This window comes from Meles meles, chromosome 15 (genome assembly GCF_922984935.1).
Source record: "Meles meles chromosome 15, mMelMel3.1 paternal haplotype, whole genome shotgun sequence".
Taxonomy (NCBI): Eukaryota; Metazoa; Chordata; class Mammalia; order Carnivora; family Mustelidae; genus Meles; species Meles meles.
This window is the reverse complement of record NC_060080.1, coordinates 11804472-11825239: the sequence shown is the minus strand read 5'-3', so window position 1 is coordinate 11825239 and position 20768 is coordinate 11804472. Positions and strand designations below refer to the sequence as shown.

The window sequence follows — 20768 nt, the reverse complement described above, 5'->3', positions numbered from 1 at the left end:
AACCACTCTGGTGATGAAGTCACTCTTCTCAGAGCCCACAAACCCCAGGAGTTTCTTGGCCTTCCAACTCATGAAATGTTTACTGCTCTGACTTTTTAAACGTGGAACTCTCTGGATGCCCCCAACCTTGGTGTCTTCCCGCCTTTCTGCACCTATTGTTATAGGCAAAGAATTTCAAACTTTTCCCTGAAATTTCCTCTTCACTTTATATTACAAGCCACCACTGGAAACATAAGGGGTGCCTGTTTCCCACCCCAAGCCCCACTATTCTGCCTCCAAGGATCTCCCTTCTTCATACCCAGTGCCCGTCTTTCCTCAGGATGTAAATTGACAGAAATGTTTATTACTTTTGCTCTCCACCCAATTCTTTCCAAATTCTGGCTCCTCCCATTTTGCTTATGGGTTTTGAGGATGAGAGTTGTCTGATCCAGAACCTCAGATAAGTGTGAAGGCCATTTCCTCGAGCACTTAAAAATATTAAATTTAGTGTAGAAATAAAATCACTGTTGGTACCTCTGTCCTCTGAGACCAAAACCAAAGATCCTTTCAAACTGGCACCAGAGGCCAAGCGTTTTCCTGGGTGCTGATTCATTCCTCATCAGCCATATCAATGATTAAATATTTACGTGCCAGGGAGTCTGTGATTAAATATTTATTTCCAGCCAGTCTGCTATGAAATATTTAAGAGCTGGTGAGGCGGAAGTGTGCAACTTCCAGCTCGGAGCAAGAAGAGCCCCGTCAAAGGCCGGACGTCAGATGATGAAGCAGGTGTATGAAGACAAGTTGATGAGCAAACGTGCCGGGTGCACTTGAACTCAGACACGCCCGGCTACCCAGAACTGAGACTGTGCACAGCCACACTGGGCTGCCCTGCATGTGAGTGACGACTCACCAACACAAACTTATTGTGTGCATTTCACAGATGGTAACACTGAGGCTCAGAGCGATGGAAGAAATCACCCCAGCTTTCAGGGTCAGCGAGGAGCGCCGTTGACTAAGTTGTTCACTTCTAAGCAGGAATTGTGGGGTTTTTCCTGCCCAGAAAGAACAAAGAATTCTTGGGCAGTCTTTGTACTGGTGAGAAATCGTTGGCTCTAGTCTTTCAAATGGAGGGAATTTAATACAGGCAATTGGTTACAGAGAAGGTAGGAGGACTGGAAGATCAAATAGGAAAACAAGGTGGCATTGGTAGAACTGAGAAAAGCAGCAGGTAACAGATTAAATGTTACTGGCACCTTCCTGGGCCAGGGCTTGGAGGCCCATTCCTGCTGCTGAGGCCCTGCTGATGGATGCTGGCTGGTTGGCTCTGGAGATATCAGCGGTGTCTTCTCAGCTAGGCCACCGCTGCTGAAAAAGATGCTGACTCTTGCCGGCCAGGGCCTGGGGCTTCCCCTCGGGTGACTGCCTCAGACGACCATCACTCGGGCCTTCGCTTCCTGCCTCGTGCTCTGTCTGCACCCGGCAGGCTTGCCTTTCCATAGGGATTGTCTTGTCTTTGTTCCTCATCATTTCTCATGAGTTCTTTTTATCTCCCTGGTGAAGAAAAGTCATAAGGAGAATAATTCATCAGATATATTTTATAGTTCGTAAGGTGTTTTTACACCCATTATCTCCACCACTGAAAGTTCCAGGCACAGTGAGGTTGAGTGACTTGCTCAAGGCTACACAGCGGAGAACCTGCATAGATAGAGTATAGCCGATGCCTAGAAAATCCTGTTGAATAAATTAACAACGAGAAAACTGAATGGGCCATGGTCATCGTTCATAAAAACCAGGGATAGAAGTATTAGTTGAAGTCCAACAGGAGAAAGACTTCATACGCAAAGAAACAGACAGGGTTGATGAGACGGAACCTGGTAGGGGGAATGTTAGTTTCTCCAAGTGGCTCCCAGAATCTACAGACAATGGTACATCAGCTTATTTTAAGATCAAGCAGAAGGAAAACTCTAATTACAGAAACCCCTGCAAGCAGACTGTACTTTCTAGAATCCCCGCGTCTTGCCCATCAGCCTGGCACAGTCATGACCTCCTTGGCTTTTGGGAATATCAGCCCCAGTGCAACTGCTCCATGGATCCCACCAGGTTTCTAACTGTCCATGTCCCGTTGCCCTTGTCACCCCCTGTCCCCCGCATTTCCATCCTCAACAACCTGTCCTTTCCTCACCCTGCATCTCCTGGGCGTCTGCCCTCCCCAGCTCTGCCCCGCCCCGCCCCCACACACCCACCAGCTCGCACTGTTACAAAAACAGACAGAGCCCACTGGCCCTATTTCCCCGATCCCTAATCCAGGGTGACAGTCCAGGCAAACCACCGCATCGTTCTCTTTCTCTTGCTGTTTAGGGCCTGCTCTCGGCTGACTTCATAGCTCGTGTTCTGAGACAAGGGGGAAGATGTGCAGTCTCTTACCCTTATAAACCAGCTCCTTTCTTCCTCTCTCTGCCATTTCAAAGGGCCTTTCTATTTGACTGAACAAGAAAAGGAACTCTAAGAGGGGAATTAACATTGTCCCCATTATATTGTCCAATTAACACTTGTCCCGTCAAAGGCTGAGTAGGAAGCCGGGAGCCTTGGTCAATGAGAACTTTTAATCCCTCAGGTAAATGCAAAGTCGCATTGAACACGATCAAAGGGCAGATCTCAATATATTCTCTCCCCGAGCCCCTTCCCTCCCCCCTCATGCATAGGACTGTATGAGGCTGCTAAATTCTGGATTGAATGAGTCTCAACCTTCCTTTGTGGCCACGTTGGGTGAAAGTGTGGGGGATGGTCGATCAGACATTTAAAAACTCACACCAAGGCTCTTAATTACATTCGAGACAAAGACACCAACACAGACATGCTGAAGTAATGACAACCCAACCATCTTCTTTTTGAAAAACCTATTTCCTCTCGGTAGGTACTAGGCCCAGCACCATTATTAACAAAGTAAATTATGCAAATAATTAATCCTTTAGAAGGATGGAATTTGGGGGTCAGCTTCTTCTTTGGATAAAATGCCGGCGTTCGCTGAGATCTGACCCAGGAGAAAGCGCCGGGCAGATCGACAGGGGGCTGGAGCCAGAGGGCAGGGCCAGGCAGGGACTTGGGGACACTTGGTGGCTTCTTCCCCATGTCCTGCCATCCCACCTCGCTGCTTTTCACACAGTCAGTGCTTAACACTTATTTATATGTGAAGATGTTGGGGAAAGTTATTTACTTAAGGATTCATTTGAGACCCAGAACCCTGCAAAAAGATTCCAACTGGTTTCCCAAGAGGAATGATTCATCTCGGCGAAAAACATGAGGCATGGTAAGTCTGAGCGGAGCCCTGGGGGGGCTCATTCACAGACGTTCCCGCCGGTCACTCCCGCCCAGTTATTACTGATGGTCCCTGGCGCTGACGAGCTGTGCCCGGCTGCCAAGTCTGCATGGTCCAGAGAGTATCGACTTAAATACACTTAAAAAGAAGAATGCAGTGTGAACAAATGGAATGGCCTGCAGCAAGCCCATATTAGGAGGACTTCCTTCCTTTTTTTTCTTTAAGATTTTATTTATTTATTTGACAGACAGAGATCACAAATAGTCAGAGAGGCAGATAGAGAGAGGGGAGGAAGCAGGCTCCCTGCTGAGCAGAGAGCCCGATGGGGGGCCCCGATCCCAGGACCCTGAGATCATGACCTGAGCCGAAGGCAGAGGCTTTAATCCACTGAGCCACCCAGGCGCCCAGGAGGCCTTTCTTAAGGAGAGGTCACACTCCTGGCCTTCTGGATCCCCAGCCCGGTCAATGCCTTTATGATGAACGATGCAGTGTGGTATCAATTAAAGAAGTCATCAGCCCGAGGTCTGCCCTTGTCCAGTTCTACGGAGCATACCGAAGGACACAGGTACCATGGGGAACAGCCAGTTCTGGAGTGGGGGCCCTCGGTGACTGGGGGAGGGGTCGTGTCTTGGGGTTCAGATGATTCGAGAACCTCAGCAAACCCATAGCAAAATGTCAGTGATCTCACCACCCCCCCACCCTGGCTGGGGGCCACACTGTCCCCTAAAGCATTGAGCCAGAGCCACAGTGACCAAAAGAACCCCTGCATCCACCGAGGTTACCAAGACGTGAGCTTTGATGTCAAGCCAGTCCGCAGGGAGGGCAGAGAGAAACTGTCCTCGGGTACTTGTAATCTCGTGCACACTGACCACCCTCCCGGCACTGACATCAACACGTAGGCATCCTGGCTATTTCACCCTTTTGAGGATTTTTTTATACATGTGGCTCGTTTAGCCTGGAATGCTTTCTCCCCAATGGGGTTACTCCCTCACTTCCTTTGGTCTCCTCTGCAAACATCGTCTTAGCAGAGAATGCTTTGCCTGGCCCATAAAAAACCAGGACACACGCATTCCCATCACCTTCCACCCCGACCGCTACTCAGCTCGGCTATGTTCCCTCGTCTGAGCCATCAGGGAACACAATATATCTCCAGATACTTGTTCTTTCTCTGTGTGTGACCCCTCCTGTTTTGCCATGGTCTGGAAGGCTACGTTTCACTGTAGGTGGGCATGAGGTCCTTGTTGGATGAGCAAGGTAGGGGCAAGACGAGTGACCCACATGGTGGGGCGGGATAGAGAAGCACCAATGCACTTTGCCTGGAAGGCAAGATCAGCTTGAGTTAGCATGGCAGGAGGGCTTCCTGGAGGGGCGGTAAGTGTCAGTGAGCATTGAGGGTCAGGAAGCACTCTGATCGTAAAAATGATAATTAGGGTGACCATATAATTTATCGCCCAAAATAGGACACTTTGGGAGTGAAAAGAGAGCTATTAATAATTACACTGGGGCAACAGGCATAAAATGGGACTGTCCCAGGCAAATCAGAATTTACGGTCGCCCTGGTGATGATTAACTAGTAAAAGAGACGCCCTCCTTGAAAGTGGACATGGCTGCGTTGTGTTCCGAGGAGCAGCCCATAGAGGCCTTTAAGGCCATTCCCCTGTAGATAAGGAGGGTCTGTCCTGAAAGGAGCGGATGTCCACATGGCATCCAGCCTAAGAAGAGGTAGGCCTCACCCAGGACCCTCTGATGCGGAATCGAGTCTTGAGCACAAAGCAGACGGGAGTGCTTTCCACTTAGTTCAAAGTTCTCCAGGCCTTGTCTTCTCAAGGTCTTATTTTGAGTCCAGAAGAGCTCCTGGGGAGGCACTGAGACAGAGCCCTGGGGGCCGGGCGCTGAGTGAGAGGGGACCTTCTAGGACTAGGGAGCAAGCTGGCTCTCAGGTACCACACTGACCCAGTACAGAACTTTCCCTCTTGTTGCCCCAGAGACAGTCAAGCATTTGACTCTAACCGCCCAGCCTTCAGTGTCTCATGTCGCGGGGAAACAGTGGTTTGTCCTCAACAGATCAGAGGAATAAAGGGGAAATAGGCGATTTGTAAGCCAAAAAGAGTCCTCAAAAAGAATTAATAAAACAGCTCTTAAGAGAGGGTTTTTCACTGTTTCCTTAGCCTACGAAAAATTAAATCAGATGTTCTGATTCGAATCGGTAGAACTTAATAAAACTAAAGGATCTTGGATCTGACCAGGAGTGGGAACCCAAGGGGTGGTTCTCTTCCTCTCTTTCATCCCCTCCCCACGGAGGGGCTCCCATGAAGTCCTTAATGATGATCCAAGGAGCAGGGTTTGAAGACCCAACCCTATAGAAACCCCAGGTCCTCATAGAGCCCAGGTGACCACAGCAGAGGGCCAACATGGCTTGGAATTTTTTTAATCTCATTTTCTTTCATGACACTTTATTTAATTTTGTTTCATTTCCTATTTTTGACCTTTCCATGATGTCCCACAAAGTCTGAAAATGATGCAGACAGAACATAGCCGGGAAGATCTATTGGCTGTTCCCAAGTCCACAGAGCCCAGGGTGTCACACACACACAGTGCCCTGTCCACAGAGTCACCCAGTGGTCTGGGCAGAGACAGCCTCTTGTGCCTTGACCCTCTGTCATCCCTGGCCGAGCAGCATCTCCCTGATCGCTCTGAAGTCAGGACCACAGAGATCTTCAGTGTTGATTCCATCCTGAGAACTGAGCACCGCTCCTCATGACCAGCGTGCCCTGGAACCCCGGCCAGGACCCAGGGTGAGACCAGGAAGCACACGGGGCACAGATCCAAGGAGACATCATTCTCCATAGAGCTAGTACCTAGGTGTGCCCCAGTGGCCTCGCTTGCCTTGTCCCAATCCTGAGAGTGGGCTCCAAACTTTCAGACCCTCCAGAGAGAAGCATCTAGAAGTCACGTTTTTGTTCACGTTTGAACCCTTTTCATTGAATCATACTGATGAGTTACCTTGCTGAAGAGCCTTCTCCAAGGGTGAGCGGGGGAAGCCATGAGGGGGAAGAGAACACCCATCCGACTGCACTTGCACGAAGAAAGTCGCGACTGCAGACCTGTGGCATTTATAACGGACTGTCACGTGCACACAGCAAGCCGGCAACGTGGGTCCTCAAATGCCGAGTGGAAGAGGCCAGGCTGAAGGAGACCCTCGGTTTTCTGATCCAGCTGTTTCAAAAGACTCACAATTTTCCCAAAGCTGCAAAGAAAGATATCAGTGTGAAAAATGGTTTGAGAGAAGACAGATCGTCATTTGGGAAGTCGGGTCCCTTAGCCATGCCTTTAGGGGTTCACGCTTTTCTGAAACGAGCCCTATGTCCCCAGCAAAATCAGCAGCAGCGGCAGGAAGGCAACCAGATGTAAGAACCCCAAGGTGCTCAGGGTCTCCATGCCTTTCTCCTTTCCCCCACACAGCACAGGTGAGATAGAGCCACGCGTGGCTGGACTGCCCACTCTGAATCCCAGCCCATCCTTCCTTAGCCATGTGTCAAGTTATTTCCCTGCCCTGGGACTCAGTTTCCCCATTTGTCAAATGGAAACGTAGCAGCCCGGGATTCCCTGTGGTGCTGGGAGGGTGACATGAATACATTTACATATGTAATGCAGTTCCCATGTACAGAGGATGGTTGAAAAAGTGTGGGCCACCGCCTGGAAAAAGTGGCCGTGATATTTATCATCGCCCTTTTACACTCACGGTGGCGGGGCCGGAGGTCACCCGGCCGGTGAGCGGTGGAGCCAGCCTGAGGCCGAGGTCTGGCTGGCATTACACTCAACCACCAGCCCTCGTCATAAGTCTTCTCTTCAGACCCTGGAGGGCCCATGAGGAAGACAGGGCAGTAACTAAAATTCCCAGTCGACAGGCAGGAAGACTGATCCACAGGACCCTCCCGCAGTCCACCAGGGGGCCTTGGTCTGAGCCCTCTCAGGCAGGCCAGGCCTGTCTGGCCGCTCCCTCCCTGCAGCACCCCTGCTCACACACCAGCCCCCCCCTTCCCAAGCACATTCACCACGGGGCCCAGGATGGTCAGCTCCATTTCTCCCAACCAGTTAAGAACTCCGGGCCTCACCATCAGTAAGAGGCATCACTGGGCTGGAGTTTGGTGTCCCCTGGGGCCCCATGATCCAGCCCCTCCCCATCTCTGAGGACCCTCCCCTTGTCCGAACACTCCCCTTTCAGCTCGGGCCGTGGCCCTCACAGGCCCGGGTGCTGAGAATCCCCACTTCCTCAGGAGGCCTCCAAAACACCTAGAGTTGCCAACAACAAATCTGATCCTCTCTTCTCCCGTATGCGGGAGACAATGGAGGGTCCGGGAGGGGAAGGCTTGACCGGGTGCCAGGGAAAGGATGAATTTCTAACCCGTCCCTTGGTCCCCGAGCTCCAGCCCATCCCAGCGAGGGACGCCGGTTCACCCTTCTCTCTGCCAGGCTCCTCTGATCCGGTACTTCCTTCCCGTCACCCTATTACTTGCCCCACCCCCTATACCAGATCTCCTGTTTCTGCAAAAGGTCTTCTTCTCTAGGGTTTGGGGTATTTAATCTGATTACTTTTTTTTTTTTTAAAGATTTTTTTATTTATTTGACAGACAGAGAGCACAAGTAAGCGGAGAGGCAGGCAGAGAGAGAAAGAGGAAGAAGCAGGCTCCCCCCTGAGCAGAGAACCCGATGTGGGGCTCGATCCCAGGACCCCGGGATCATGACCTGAGCCGAAGGCAGAGGCTTTAACCCACTGAGAAACCCAGGCGCCCCTTTCTCTACCTTTTAAACACTGTCATCTCTGCACATAGGATACCAAAGATAGGTCAAGGACCATCTCCGTGATTCACCAGAAAGGGAAAAAGAACCGATCACACAGGAACAGAACACACAGCAACTGGAACATTTGGCTACCCTTTGCCGAGGGGTGTTATTTCTACCCTCCTTATTATGATCCCAGGGACCCCTCTGCAGCTGCGAGCTACACAGAGTACTGGTATGCATTTGAATGGGGGAGAGACGTGGGTTAATAAGGTTCTTGGGGGAGGGCTAGGGCCAGCCCGTAGAGGGCAGAACTTGGGCCCTGCCCTAGAAACCCTTGGGTCGAATATGGAGCGTGTGTACCCCTTCCCTACTGCTTCACCAGGGGCACACCCAAGGGGTCCCATCTCTGCTGTCCTCTTTTTTCCAGAGAGTAATCCCTTTCTTTCCATTGTATTTTAGAGTCTTGGACTAATAATAATAATTCAAGCCAACTGACTTTCATTCAAAAGGCAATAGTATCGATTGAGAGTAATTAATTCAATGCCATTTAGTGGGTGTTTTCGTTTAAGTAAACTTTTCTGAATCTTGTGGGGGACAGTGATGACTTCCACACAGATCCTCACCTCCAAAAGCTTGGCATTTTGTGATTCTGTGGAAATTCAAGGGTGGATTCTGATCTGCCAGAGAGATCATAGAGTACTTCCTGGAGGAGGTGTTTCTTTAGGAAAAGCATTGAAAGGAAAAAAAAAACCATATATATATATATATATGTGTGTGTGTGTGTGTGTGTGTGTGTGTGTGTGTGTGTGTGTGTATATATACATACAAGGGGGAAAATATATTCCAGGCAGGAGAAAGCTCAGGAACAAATGCCACAAGTCTGGAACACAGGAAAGATTTTCCAAGAGCTGTGCCTAGACCAGTTGGCTATGAAACAAGAAGTGTGATAAGCTGTTGGGGTTAACATATGCGAAATCTTCTTCCATGAAGTGCACCGATCTTGCAAATGTTAGCTGCCATTTGAAGGCTGGGAAGGCCAGCAGAGGCCTCGTGAGAAGCTTCGAATGCCCCCCCCCACCAGAAGGGTATTCCTGGTCAACTCGGAGCTGGTGGGGGCCTTCGGCAGGAGGCTGGTCAGGTCACACTGTGGCTGGGGAGGGGCCTTCTGGAGGCCAGCTGGCGGATGGGCTGGGGAGAGAGGACACCAGAATGCAAGTGGCCACAGCAAGAGCTGAGGGAGTCCTGACCCAAGGCGGGGAAGAGGACTCAGAGTGGGAAGGAAGAGGATGCGGGCCAGACAGACACGGCATCAAGCAGTGAGGGCATGGTGCCTGCTGGGAGAACGCAGAGGACCCCAAACGTCCCCTCCCCACTTCTTTCCGTTGCTACTCAAGGGACTTTGGGCCAAGGCCTGTGCCTCAGTTTCCCCTTAGGTGCACTCGCCAGTCAGCCTCCTTACCTTCGTAGGCTTCCAAGCTTCTGTGACGCACTTTTTATGAAAACCAAAAGCAGATTCTCCCTGGCAACTCATGAAAAGAAGGAATCAAAAAATGAAAGAATCTATTAGTCACTTTTACTCAGAACTTAAGTCTTGTTAAAGCAAGCAGCGGAAAGAAAGTGAGAAAAGAGGGGCCAGAAACAAAGACTGTCTGGGCCATTGTTCAGCTGGGCTGCAAGGCGCTGACGTTCTGTGGGAGGGACAAGTGACTGGAACGTGTGTCCCTCTCTGTGACTGGCTGACGCCATGCCCTGGCGTGATGCAGGGAGCTGATGAGACATTTCCAGATACCGTTATCCAGACCTGTAGCAAGCAGCCGAGGTCCCGTGGGCCCCTTGGGACCACCGAGGAAATTGGTGTCTCCTTTGCAGGACTCCCAGCAAGTCCCTGAGTTTGCCGCGGAAGAAGTCTCCTTTGTCAGCCAAGTTTGCAAAGAAAAGGGGCAGCCCCTTCACCTGGGGAAAATGGGCACGATGCCAGCTGGAAATCAAAGGACAGCCAAGGTTGCTGATCCGGATGGTTCAGGACTGACCTTGAGTGTTAGCGGAGGCTGGGTCGATGGGGATCCTGGCTCCACAACCCCCTAGCAGTGGGATCCCAAGTGGGTCACACAAAACTGTCGAGCCTCCTCTGTTTCTTCTGCAAAATGGGCACAATAGGTCCTATGCTGGAGGGCTATTTGGGGCATCAAAGGAGATAGTGGATACAAAAGTGCTTTGAGATTCGAAAATGCTGTTCCTACAGGGACATTATTTTGATGATGATTTGCTCCCCAGGACATTAGCCTTTTAGCAAAAACATCCCTCAACCTGCCCCTAACGTGCCCCAAATAAGCTGGAAATCCTGTCTATAACCTACTTGCATCTTGGGAAGTGGATTCCCATCCATCCTTCCATGAGCAATAGTAGTCTGAACGGTGACGTGACTTACCCTTTCATCATTCGCTGAGTCCCTGCTATGTGCCAAACATGGCTCCAAACACCTGAGATGCCCCGAAGGAAGGAGTGGTTCTGTCTTCATGGAGAAGACCCACAACGACACCGTCAGAGGGAATGTGACAAGTGCCAGTGAAGGGAAGGCCAGAGCGCCTGGGCTTAAGCTCATCTTGGGGGCTTGAGTTGGCCTTGAAGAGTGGAGGCAGAGGCAAGGAGAGGTCTGGAGAGAAGGAACTGTTCCTGGCAGACAGATAGCCTGAGTTCAGAACCTGGGTCACCCCGATCTGAGTGGCCTCTAGCCGGGAGGCCAGGGCCCCCCAGGACCAAACAAGATGGCTTGCCATGTGTCTGTGTACGCGTGCAGCTCCCTGGGGCGAGCCTCTATAGCTTCCTAAAACCCTCAAAAGAGCCCATTCCGGGTACTGTTCTGCCTGCACCGCGCGGTCAAGAACAACTGCAGGCAGACAGGTGCACACCTTCCCCTGGGGGTGACAGTCCTGCCAGTGGGTGGACAGACACCTCCGGCCCCTTCCCTGTTGGGGGAGCAGCCCGGCTGCACTCAGAGCCTCCCTCCCCCGCCCCATCCACACTCAGAGCAAACCCTGCTCGCAGGGGGGCAGGGGTAGGTGAGGAGGGGGCATGGGAGGGGTTATGCCAGGGTCACTAATGGGGAGGAGTGTTTCTCATCAGAACCCCTTCCCTAAGAGCTCATCGATTATTCATGGCCATTAAGAGGCCAAACTTCCTTCTCAGGGAGGGACCCATGACTTGGAGGGCAGCCAGCCATGCCAGCAAAGGAAGCCTGGGGACAGCCCCAGCAGGCGGCGTGAAGTCCCCATCCTGGGGGTCGCCAGGGGTGCAAGGCGGCCTTGGAAGAGCAGGGAGCAGGCCCCGGTCGGGCCAACTGGCGGCCTGCTCCCGCGGGCACGCACGGAGGCGGCGCCCTCGGCCTGCTGGCAGATGTGTTCATCCACTAAATAATTCACGCCCTGCAGGAAATGGACCGCGGAGATGCCAAAGCCATTAGAGCCTCCGCTGGTGGGGGAAGGGGACGCAGAAGAGAAGACAACCCGGAGGCACGAGCCGCCCTGGCCTCTCATGGCGTTGCTGGGCACACTCATGCCCGGCTCTCACCGGGCCCTCGAGGGTACCCGTGTGTCCCAGGTCAGCAAAGCCAGACTCAGAGAGGTGCAGGGAGGAGGCACGAAGCTGCACAGCCTGACGCTGTTCAAGTTCAAACTCAAGCCAGGTCTTCTGGTCCTCAGCCTGTCCTTGAAGCAGGAGAGATTTCACTAAGAAATCAAGTACCTGGTGTCCTGTTAATCGCTCCTCCTGTGTGAGACCAGATGCTCGGCTCCCCCCGCTCTCAGGCCTCTGTGCCTGGGTCCAGGTACTCCTGCCCCACTGGACACACCGGGCGGCAGACTGTCCCCCGTGGGGACCCAGCCACTAGAACACCGAATGGGCCCAGACTGCGACCAGCTGTCCACGGAGAGCCTAATGTCCGGGGAGGAGCAACTTGTCCAAAGTCCTGTGTCGAGGAACAGAATGGGATCCAGGACCCGGGACATCAGATTCTAGATCCCTTCCTTTTTAGGATGTGGCCTCCAGTCCGTTCTCTAAACACCCTGTTTAGAAAGACAACTGGTTACTGTTTCTAACCCAAGAAGCAAGGCTTGTTTGGACCTTTGCCTTCCAGGACCCGAGAAGATCCCCGCAGCGACCTTCACAAAACCAGTGCACCAGAGACCATCCGAGACCCCCACACACTTAGTTGGATGAGAGAGATAAAGCTCCCGCTAAAAACCCAGCTCTCGGGCTGACCTCCACAAGAGGAGGAAAATGCAAGGCCAGAGTGGCTGCAGACGAGTCGCAGGCGGTGGACTCGCCCGAGGCGTATTGATCGTTTCCCAGAAACTAGGTCAGCACTGGGAAAGGGTGTCAGTGTGCGAGCCTCCGCGGGCGGTTGCTCCCGCCGCCCCTGCTGCCTCCGGAGAGGGGGCGGGGCCCCACCACGGGTGTCAGACTCCGAGGGCTACCAAACCCAGTCCCACAAAGCGGGTCCTTGTTGCCTGAAAACAACAGAAATTACTGTCTCCGTTCTGAGGGCCAGAAGTCCGAACCCAAGGTGTTGGCTAGCCACGTCTCCCTGAAGTCTCAGAGAGAGGACACTTCCTTGTCCCTCCTGGCTTCTGCTAGTCCCAGCTCTCCCTTGTGGGTCTCTGTGGCTACACGTCCCTCTTCCCATGAAGATACCAGTCATCTACGGAATAGGAGCCTCAACTTCCCTACTGACATCTCCAGGAACTCCATTTCCAAACAAGGCCACACACTAAAGTACCGGGGTCAAGGACCTCGACATATCTTTCTGAGCAGCACAATTTAACCCATCACACTGCACCAGATAAAAAATATTGGTTATGGAAGGGGCACCTGGGTGGCTCAGTCCATTGAGCACCTGCCTTCAGCTCAGGTCATGATCCCAGGGTCCTGGGATAGAGCCCTGCATCAGGCTCCCTGCTCGATGGGGAGTCTGTTTCTCCCTCTGACCCTCCCCTCCACCTCGTGTTCTCTCCTTCACAAACAAATAAAATCTTTAAAAAAAAAAAGAAAGAAAGAAAGAACGCAAGGAAGCAAGCAAGCTTTGGGGAACCTGGGTGGCTCAGATGTTTAAGCCTCTGCCTTTCAGCTCAGGTCATGATCCAGGGTCCTGGGGTCGAGCCCTTCATTGGGCTCCAGCCCACTTCTCCCTCTCCCTCTGATGCTCTCTGTTTGTGCTTTCTCTCTCTCTGTCAAATAAATAAATAAAATATTTTTTAAAATTCTTGGTTATGAGGATTGGGCAAGAAATCGGTTCATTCCGTCTCCTTCTCCCACCGCCAGACACTATCATGGTCCCTTTGGCTGAGGAGGGCACGCCTGAGAAAGAGCCCCAGAACTATATTCCATCACTACCAGCTTCTGAGAACCCTGTTAGCAAATAACTTACCCATGCAAGGTTTTATAAGGTTTTCTTTTGCTCACAGCCCAAATGATAACATCCCTTTAATTCAGCAAATATTTACGGAGCAACTACTAAGTGCCAGGGCCTGTGCGGGGCATTGGAGATCCAGGAATTAATAAGATGCTGTCCGCTCCTGTGCGGAACTCAAACTCTAGAGGAAGAAGCATTCAAGTCCATGGATAATTACACCACGGAATGATAAATGTTGCAATAAAAGGGAGTCCCAAATGCCATAGTGTACAGAACAGGAGAAGCGAATCTCTGCGTGGCCTTCATCACTCACACGACCAAGCGCTCTAGCTGTCTGGCCCATAATAGATGTGTCCCCTCCAGTACGAACACACAAGTCTGGGTCTCCTTTTGACAATAACAGGTGGCTTACTGAGGAATTGCATGGTACTCTGGGTGGGTAATGAGGCTCGAAAGCTCTCTCCTGGAGCCTTCAGCATCTCACACCATGGAGCCAGAGATGAAAGGGGACAGTTCGGGCCAAGCAGCCTACAGTCGCCCTGAAAATCACCCAAGCAACACGGCCTTATGGCGCCCACTTCCCTCTTGGCCACAGCAGGTCCTTGTATCCCCGGGACATTGAAAGCTCTCGACGTGCTTCTGCCATGCGGATCACGCAACCCCCAGGGCAGACGTGCAAGGGTCTGGAGACAACCGCAGGGAGCGGAGTCTCGGGTCTGAGATTCCATGTCATCCTGTAGGAAGGACTGCGTCTCGCCGATCCCTGGCAATGCCACCCAGGTGACAGCTGCAGCAATGACCGTGGGTGGCAGCCCATCCTATAGACATTTTTATAGGAGATGACAGCTTTCCTACTGCACAGCCCATATCTCATGGGAGGCAAGAAGCAGCTGGACAACCACAAAAGGACTTTGATGTCAATGTCAATTCTCTAGACCATGACCAGTCAGCTCTCGGGGAGGGGCAAACAAAGAGCCAATAACCACCTGAAAAGTGTCCAATCTATCTCCACTGCGAGGAAATGTTAATTAAAGCAACAATGGGTTATCAATTTTCCTTGTATTAAAATAGCAAAAAGGTACACACAAGATGCTACTCAACACAGGAAAGAGACAATGGGATGAGAAGTTATCTTTCATTTGTAAAGGGGGAAAAGTTAGGGCACCCTTTCTCGGGAAAGAAGACATTTGGCAATACAAACCAGGTTGCTTTAAGAATGCATCAACTTGGCCTCTCGCAAGCCACCTTAATAACCAGAATGTGTTTTCTATGGAACAGTGGCTCTCACGGAGCAACTTAGAAGAACGCCAAATAGTAAACAGTATAAATGCCCAGCGCAATGGGGGAAATTAAATAAATAATGGCACTTTCGGCAGATGAAACGTATGAAGTCACTTAAAATTATATTTTTAAGACAATGTCATAAATGAGAAAACATTTATCGTAAAAGAAAAACTGAAAAGAGCCACAGAAAATTACACCTACCCCTGGATACCAGCTCTGCAAAGAATGCGTCTTAAAAGGACTGGAAAGAAATACACAAAAGCAATTCACGGTGACTACATCTGCTCATTGGATTACAGCTTAGGTGAGAAATTTTTCTTCTCTATAAATTCCAAATTCCCTTCAGTACTTCTACATTAGCTTTCCAGGTAGAAAAATGTTTACAGCACTTTACCTCGTTTCAAAATAGAGACATGCGGGTTCATACGTCTCACTATACGGACGTACGGACAGGACTCCGTTACAGGCCGAGCGAAGAATATTTACATAGTGAAAGGGACAGTAGTGGTGATTTGAAGTTGTCACTCATGGCGCCACACGTCTTTGTTCTCAGTTGTGCTCCGTTGGCATCGTTTTAAATCTTTAGCTGCCTTGGGGACAACTGAAACATTGCTTATTTTTCAAGGCCCTGTTCAAGTATCATCACTTACTGGAAGACTCTGTGGAAAATCGGCCCACGGGGCCGGCCTGCCCCTTGGAAGATTCTCAGAAGGGGCACACAGCACATCTCGCCGACGCTCTACCTTTTGCTTCCTCTGTTCCATGCCCGCGTCATCACTTTGCTAGATTCCACGCTCTTGGGAGCATAAGGTGAACCCTTATGGCATAACAAACCATCCAAAACTCCATGACTCAAAATCACAGCTCTAGAATTGTCTGAGGGGCCACGACGGGTTGTCTGTAGCCGAGCTCCCTCCTGTGCCGATGGTTACGCTGCCAGGTTGACTAAGGCCTCGCTCCGTTGACTCAATGTATCTCTGCCCACGTAGTCTAACCTCCAACTAGCTGACCTGGGCTCTTTCTCATGGTGGAGACAGGCTACAAAGAGAGTAACCAAAAGCACATGGGCCCTCTTGAGGCTTGGGCTCAGAACGGGCCTACGACCCCCTCTGCTTGAGTTTATTGGCTGAAGCAAATCGCCAAGCCAGCCTAGATTCCAAAGGTGGGAAACAAGACCCCCACGTCTTAATGAAAGAAGCTGAAAAGGTACGTGGCGTGGATACAGGAAGGAAATAGCAGGGCCATCATTGCCATGGAGGTTCGATCTGTTTCAATTCGATATTGTGCCCCATCACTTGCCTGGTGATAATGTATGCACCAACCATTTTACTGATTGCTAACAGCTTCATTCCCACTTCTTCCCCCCTCTGTTCTGAATTGCAGGAGGCTGGAAGCCTAGAAACTAGACGCAAGCCCAGATTCCCTTGCCAGATGGCTTCGGATTTGGTTCTGCCAACAAGAGGCATTGCCAGGAGATTGAAAGGCAAGAGGAAGAGAGAAGCCGCTTTGTTTTTCCTACTTTCGCTTGTAGCAACAGCGAGAGAAGCGGCAGACAGACGTGGGCTCTGGTGTTTCTGCTCAGGTAACACGGCTCCATTGGCAACGACCGGCAGGTAAGGGGCGTGCCAGCTGCGTGATGCTCACGGGCTCTGGCTCCAGGAGCGGCAGCAGCCTGTCAGCCATCCTGGTGATGTGGCCCCTGGGGGCTCTGACTCCAGAGGAACCGTACAGCAGCAGGCACGGCCGTGGGCCCTCAAGATCCTGCGGGGTTAACAACAGTGAGCTCCCGACTGCCTAGAAGCAATGCTTCCACCACAGCACCAGAAGCCACACCAGCACGCCGGTGCCACAAGCAGTCATGGACTCTGGGCAACCAGCTCTCCAAACTGGCCGCCTGAAGTTTGTTATCTGGATATTTCGCCAAATGGCGTGCGAGCAGGCGGCTTTCTAGAAAGTACTAGTAGACAGCAACTCATAGCCCTATGAGGACTAGTTACTTAAGTTATTATCTGCGATCGTCTGTGATGACGTGGTCCTTGAAAGCACCGTTTGCAGAGAGGAAGTCACTGGTGGTTTGGACAGAATGATTATGAGAAATAGCACAATGGAGAGGGGCTTTCTAGGACTTCACTTGAGAGCTTTACCTCGAGAGAAGCTTAAGGAACTTTAATACGTAGCTGAAGGTTCAGTCTGAAAACTGGAAAACCTTGGTGTGAGCCATAAGAGAGCCTCCAATTTCTCATATCCTCCGGGTTGACACAGGATAGAGTCAGACCCAAAATGTACATCTACAGGTTGCAGAATTACAATATCGATTGAATTCACAACCTTGCTGGGATAAGCCTAGGACATGGAGTGGGGAAGAGTAGAATTCTGAAAGTCAGAACAAGTCGGTTGAGATGACCTTAGGTAAATGTCAGAATCTAGATTTGTCAAATCCCCTAGGAAGTGTTCTCTGTAGAAGCACACTGTCCTTCTCTCTGTGAGGAAATCCTGGAATACAAAATGATGACCATGATATGATACATAAATAACAAGGGGATGATAGATTCAGAATATGCACAGGAAATGACTCTTTAGGAACCTCTAGAAAGAGCACAACTGGGCCTTCAGAAAGACATCCCACCTAACCTCCTTAGTCAGCCGGATAAACTGAGTCCTGAAGGAGCTCTGATCGGAATCTTCAGCCCTTCCCACCACTTTATGAAAATGAAATGGGAGCTGAATACTTGCAGGTTGACGTTGAAGTCATCTCGATGGGGTCCACTCAAGGACTCATTTCTTGAGTCCCATCCCTACCGAAAATCCCGCAAGAATGTGACATCGGCCTGTCAACCGCCACTACTCCTTGCTACATTTGGTTAACCTGTATTCCAGTCTGGCTTTCTACAGACTTATCACCAACCATCTATGGAGAAGCCCATCCCTCAACTCTAGAGTCCACAGGTAAAGGTGGCCTCAGCCATGACGATGTTTCAGTGACTACGTAGTTGTTATCTACGGAAAAGCAGCGTAGTGTCTCAGCAATCTCCCCGGCATGCCGTCCTCAACATGATGCTGAAGCTTCATCTCGTTTATCAATGTGCTTGGACTTGGGAAGGTGGGAAGCAGAGAGCACTACGGGACCTGCCCAAGGTCAGAGCCAGGATGGAAAGAGAGCAGGTGGATTTGCAGCTTCTGCTCTTGAGCCCAGATTACCTCCCTGGCAATGATATTCCTGAAATACCTCTTTATGATGTCCCCTCGTCTCTGCTTCCTCAGCCACTGCTGTGGTCAACACGTCTCTTCTGAATGGTTGTTCCAATGGTCTCTTAACGCCTTGTCTACAGTCTCCTTCCCACGAACATTCTCCAGAGTGAGCTTTCTGAAATGTCCGTCTGACCAGCTCCCTCGACTGATGGCGCTCAAAGGTCTATGGAGGGAATTCCAAACTACGCAGCCTGAACACAGGGTTGCCCAGCATCTTCCCACTGCTATCACACCTCTAAGTGAGCCTACGTCCCTGCTGGGCAGAACAGCTTGGAGTTGCCCAAACACGCCAGATCTCACGGAAGGTCTTCTCTCGTGGTGCTCTCACTGCCACCACTGACGGTCCCCTTCTACCTGGCTCCCTCCCACTGCCACTTCAAGATCCAGCTTACTCAGTGTCCCGTTCCTTGGGAACCGCTCCTGGGTGCTTCTGGGTTTTCGGTTCCACCACCAGGAAGTTTAGCTCTGTTCTAAAGACGATCCCAATATAAGTGTGCTTGTTTAGTGACAACGCTCTCCCACTCCGTGTGCGAGCTCTCTGGAGCCACCTCTGTCTCCTACTACAAAGTCTGACACTTAGCTCACGCTCAATGGTATTTAATGGATGGATGGATGAACGCATGGATGGATGGATAGATGGATGGATGGATGCCTAACATGCTGTTTGCTTTTACTAAAAAAAAAAAAAAAAAAAAAAAAACTACCTCTTACCGCCCCCCAACATTTAACATAGAGTTTTTTTCTCAATCCTACAAATTAGAGGATATTATCACTTCTATCAGTCATCGTTTCAGAAATGTAAAGATTAATACTCACTACAAGCAGCAAATGTTTCATCCTTAAGGTGCCACAGGAATAACATTTGCTAATTTGTATTTGCATTTGAAATTGAAACACAAATTGGCACAAGAACTATTACACATCCCGGCTAATTAATGTTCTAAAAATGAATTATGCAAATCAACCTCAACAGGCCTCAGAAGCTCTTTCCCTGTATAATGAACGACTCAGATTGTGAACCTTGTTTAAGGGCTGCTTCTGATGGGGCTGTGCAGTGGGTAGAAGCAGGGCTTTGGAACCAGACTTGGCCAGGTGGCAGACTGCCTGCGCCTCACTTTACTCACCTGTTAACTGGGAACGAGAATGCCTACTAAATGGGGTTCCTGCAAGAGTAAAAAAAACAAAAAACAAAACAAAACAAAAAAACCCAACAACTATTACAAGTAGCTGCCTCTTCCCATTTGCTTCCTTTGTCCTTTGGCTTCGTGATGGCCCCCTTCAGACCGTTGCCCCTCCTCCCACACTGTCCCTGCCCTGCTTCCCTCGCTAATGCCAGTCCTGTCTCCAACACGACTCTGCCCTCTGGATCCCATTTTCATGTCCCATCCTAAGAATCCAGGGAACGATGTAACATCGAGCTTGGCCACCGAGCATTCCTTAGGCCTTGAGAATGGAATGTCAGAACAGCTGGAGGGAGGTCATGGTGACTGATCAGAGAGCAAAACAGACAGCAGTGAAATTCTGTGCAGCTATCTGTGTGGTCTGCGGCCATGCCATGATAACCTAGCATCGTGACTACCGGCCGTCCCCTGATTCTGCTGGACTTACATCGGTTCCTACAAACCCACCCCTGTGATGCGAGAGTGTGAATCAGGGATGTCTGCTCAGGGACAACCGGTGGGCTCTCATCAGAGCCCCACCCCCACCCCCGGGCAGGTCGGTGGCAAATATGATGACTAGAAGTAATACACAAATGGGCTTCAAGGAGCCCAACAAGAACTACAGGTTGAAGCAGATGGCAGGGATGGAACCATCAGGACAAAGTAAGGACTCACCAAGAAGACTCGTTGGACATGTAGCTCTAAGCTCTTGTGGCCAAGCCCATGGGCATGTGGAGATTTCCTTTTCAGCTGCAGACACACACAGTAAGGGTCACAGCTCAGGAGGAGCCCGACAGCCCGCTCCCCTTCTGAAACCATGACTGCCTCGTATTGTTGACCAGCCTGACCGGGACAGCCAAGTCCCCAGGAGAGAGTGGCATCAGCAGCAAAACCGGGGCTGACGGGTCCTCCAACCAGCCTTCCCTTCCAGGCTAGGGGACTTCCGTATTCCTCTAGTGAGGAAGAAAAGCAACTTATATGAGCCTCACATGTCACGCAGGTGCACGGTGATCAGGCCTTCCCGTGGAGCCCCGACAGCCAGGGTAGGTGGGGAGCAGAACCTTCCTCTGTCTGGTGGAAATCATTTAGTTCCTTTTCATTTATTCCTTTAAGAAGTTCAAGTTAAGGAATCTCACGCTAAAGGTATTTAAATACTATCAAAGCCATGTGCTCACCGTCTCAGGAGCAGGGACGTTTCCCTCTGATGGAGAGAGCTGACCCCCTCCTCCACACCCAGGCATGATATGTGTCTCAGACACACAAAGAACAGAAAGGCCTCGGGGTCTTCGGTACTACACGGTAGGAACTAGCTTGGAATTGTAGTATTTAAACTCGGATTATAAGAGAAAATTAGAAAGTCTCCCGAGAGAAGCTGCCTCTAAATTATTTATGGTCGGTGCCGTGTTGTTTTACCCTTAAATTTAAGCACAGTCTGGTGCCTGACAGAAGCAGTGGCTTCCAAGCCAGACTTCCCAGCTTCCAATCCCAGTTCCATGGCTGGTTGCTTGTGTGACCTTGGCAGAGTCATTTTAGCCTTCCTTAAATGTCCGTTTCCTCAGCCACAAAATGAGGTTCATATTGACAG

At 50.7% G+C, this 20768-nt stretch overlaps 1 long non-coding RNA gene across 2 annotated transcripts; it reads right to left on the bottom strand.

Moving 5' to 3' along the window:
• Positions 1-1404: 1404 nt before the first annotated feature.
• On the bottom strand, positions 1405-10183 carry LOC123925932. 2 transcript variants are annotated; one of them, XR_006815113.1, is made up of 3 exons: positions 9543-10183; positions 6302-6545; positions 1405-1533 (listed from the first exon to the last, which is right to left on the bottom strand). It is a non-coding gene; the product is annotated as an uncharacterized LOC123925932 (long non-coding RNA). The 2 variants fall into 2 exon arrangements; XR_006815114.1 differs by lacking the exon at positions 1405-1533 and adding an exon at positions 3609-4614.
• Positions 10184-20768: the final 10585 nt, after the last annotated feature.